Source organism: Botryllus schlosseri, chromosome 11 (assembly GCF_051294905.1).
Source record: "Botryllus schlosseri isolate E-star chromosome 11, Bs_hap1, whole genome shotgun sequence".
NCBI classification, from domain to species: Eukaryota; Metazoa; Chordata; class Ascidiacea; order Stolidobranchia; family Styelidae; genus Botryllus; species Botryllus schlosseri.
In genome coordinates, this window is record NC_137246.1 from 6,811,948 (window position 1) to 6,815,446 (window position 3,499).

General features: G+C 41.4%; 1 non-coding gene across 1 annotated transcript; it reads right to left on the reverse strand.

Moving 5' to 3' along the window:
* Window positions 1-1,221: 1,221 nt before the first annotated feature.
* Window positions 1,222-1,303, reverse strand: Trnas-uga (transfer RNA serine (anticodon UGA)). Its single transcript has one exon. It is a non-coding gene; the product is annotated as a tRNA-Ser (tRNA).
* Between the last annotated feature and the right edge of the window lie 2,196 nt (window positions 1,304-3,499).

Genomic DNA, 3,499 nt, shown 5'->3' on the forward strand with positions numbered 1-3,499 from the left:
ACCGTCACTTGAGTACGGATCTCCTATATCTCAGTTGAATTTTATCATGCATTTACCCAAAATTTTCAAAACGGAGAACAAATTCTCAAAAAAAGAGAACCTTTGCTAGTCCTCCGGGGATACTTTCAAAAATGTTAAAAAACTAGGACAAATCCTCCTAAAATAGAACGTATGGTAACCCCACTATACCGCGACCGTTGCAGACAAATCTATATTGTCACACCAACCGTTATGTGACACCAAACCGACTTGAATGATACAGGGGTGGGCACATTTTTCATCATCCTCAGACCATGTCATCGTGACAAGTGACAACACTGATTGGCAGAGGTGGTCAGTAACGAAGTACTTCTACTTTTTGAAGTACTTGAAGTAGATTTGGCCTACTCACACTACTTTTTAAGTAGTTATGATTTCAGACGACTTCTACTTCTACTTAACAGTTTTCAGTTTTGTAGGCAAAAATAAGCGTAGAATACCTACTTACTTACTTACTTGTGAACCACCACTCCTACTTCTACTTGAGTAGAAATTCCGGCGTTAATTCTACTTCTTCTTGAGTAGCGACGGTGACTACTTTGACCACCTCTGCTGATTGGCCTGTCACTTATTGGACATGCGACCGAACCCAGTGCACTTGGAAACGACCAAATCAACCACAGAAGATCTATCATGGTGCGACTCAAAATATATTACGTAAATATTACGTAAATGTAAGCGATATGGCAGATGCCGTTGTCAGCTGCAGAAAAACAGTTGATGGTATTCCTTACTTGAAACGTTCAATATTAATAAATTGAATGTTTGCCAGCAAGCTGGTAAAAATTTGACATGTTTTGACATTTTAACACGTTGCACATAAAAGGTTGGCAGTCCCTTTTTTAGACTTTATTATCTTTTAGATATTATATTCTACTGGCGCTGGCGATTACCGTGCATTGAGCAGGACTATGACTCGGGGCTAAGAAGGTGGGTCACACAACATTTTCAAACTAGAAAATGTCTCACGCCCAAAAAAAGGTTGAGATCGAACCCTTGGCCTAGGCCAAGTCGGGTGTTTGATTTTAAAGCCTACTCCAAGTCGTTTCGAGACCTTCCTGTCTTTTCATTGTATCGCAGTTTTGAGGTGTTTTGAAAAGATGAAAATAGTAATAAATTGATACTGATACTATGAAAAGCAGCTTTGTAATTTGATAAAATAGGTTCATAATCAAAGAGAAGCGCTGCGAGCAGGGTTCGAACCTGCGCGGGAATATCCCATTGGATTTCAAGTCCAACGCCTTAACCACTCGGCCATCACAGCTCGATCGACACACGCTCTCTCTTGATATATCAACATCACATCAATGTAATTCTCTCGGATTTTGGAATTTGCGTTGTTATAATCGTGCATTCTTTTTGCTCATTAGCAGTTTCGTTGGGATATAATCTGCTTATCGTTGTGCAGTACTATTACATTATTACTATCACTGTCTCGGTCTGCTTCTCATTGTGCAATGCTGCGAAATCCCAATTATTGGTCGTGAAGTCCTCCGATAACCTAACGGCTAACCGTTGACATCGCTGGCCAACCAATTTCCAACGCTAAAAATGTCAAATACCTTGGTGTATTACTGGATTCGGACATGTCTTGGAAGAGTCATATAGAATCACTCAAACCACGACTATCGAAGGTATATGGTCTGTTTCGCCGCCTTAGCTACACTCTGCCAGTTACGGTTCTGTTGATACTCTTCAACCATAGTGTCCTATACAGTAGGCTTACCATACGTCCTCTTTTAAGAGGATTTGTCCTCTTTTTTGACTTTTTTGAAAGTGTCCTCGGAGGACGCCCTTTTGTCCTCTTTTTTGAGATTTTGTCCTCTTTTTTGAGATTTAGAGCAGATTTAGAGCAAATTGCGAGTGATATGCCGCATATCAGCACAGAAGTGAAGCTCCGACGGGTATTTCGGAGTGAAAAACGGTGATTTTAGCTCTGGGCGAAAAGATGACCTTTTTTTTTTTTTTTTTTTTTTTAGTCATCCACCTGGCAATGTAGAGTAAAAAACGTTATTTTGAGATCTGAGCGGAAGTGAAGACCTTTTTTTTTTTTAGTCATCCACCTGGCAATGTGGAGTGAAAAATGTGATTTTGAGCTCCGAGTGGAAGTGATGACCTTTTTTTTTTTTTTTTTAGTCAACCGACCGCAAACTGGGAAAAATTCACCGGTTTTTGAGAATTCTACTCCGGTTTTGTATCTTGCAAATTTCTGAAAAAGTGTCCTCTTTTTGCATTTTCAAAATATGGTAAGCCTACTATACAGTATACTAGGCTGATTTTGGGGGGTTCCAGAACCATGAATAGAATAAAATATATATTTTCGTAATCAGTACAGCAGCAGCTTTCCATTGATGCCCGTTTTATCGAATTTTGCGCTCGGCAAGCCGGTTAAAAATGGCCGTAAAGTTGTCTTTGGTCAAATTGAAAGTTTGACGTAAGACAAATGCAGTGAGCCGTTGACTCTCGCTGTCTCCACACCATATAGGACCCTATGCTTCAACTCAACACTCTATTTCTATCAAAGTTACAATACGGAATTCTTCGTTGAGGTGCTGCCTGCAATAATATGATTGACTCACTGCAAAAACTTTAACATCGGATCATCCGTATCATTGCCAAAGCCCCACGGGGGCCTGGACATGCAACTGATAAATCGCTACTCAAAAGATTTGGTGTTCTGAACATAGAAGATATGAGGAAGCAAGAAATTGCCAAGTTTATGTATCAGTTCCATTGCGGTCAATGTCTCTCAAATTTCAACGACTACTTCACCTCGGAGTCAAAAGCGCACAAGAAGCCTACAGCACACGCGCGTCAACGAAGAACAACTAGCATCTGATCAGGACGAAATACAAGAAAACGTATTGCTATGCCGGACCCCAATTGTGGAACAGCATCTCGCCGGCTATCCGACAGTCGTCGAGCATGTCCGTATTCACGTCGAAGTACAAAGAATTTCTTCTGAATGAATACTAACCAGCCTTCAGGATTATCGGACAACGACCTAACATCGACCTCGCCTTCCGCCACATGCCACCTCATTTTGTCGCTTGCGTCTGATATTCTCTGCATTACTTTTTATTCAGTGTGCATGCCTCTTCTTTACTTCGCCTAGGGCCTAGGCCAAGATGGGTGTCCGATCCTAAAAACTACTCCAAGTTGTTTCGCCACAGGTTTGTTGGAGATGACCCTTTACGCGCCAGGACACATGAAACCACGAAGTTTTGGCTAACATGTGACTGGAAAATGTGTGGTGTAAAAATTTTCGGTGGCGATGAAAACTTAGCCCAAAATGACCGTCGATGGTTGGCCGAAAACTTCGATATTGATATGTCCATTGTCCACTTGCCCCGTCGTCAAAATGGTCGACACCGAATAATTCCGTTCTTGCAATGCGAGCCCCAGAGTATAATTGTGACCTACATAGGAAAATAATCCACCCCAACGTGAAATCGAGTGC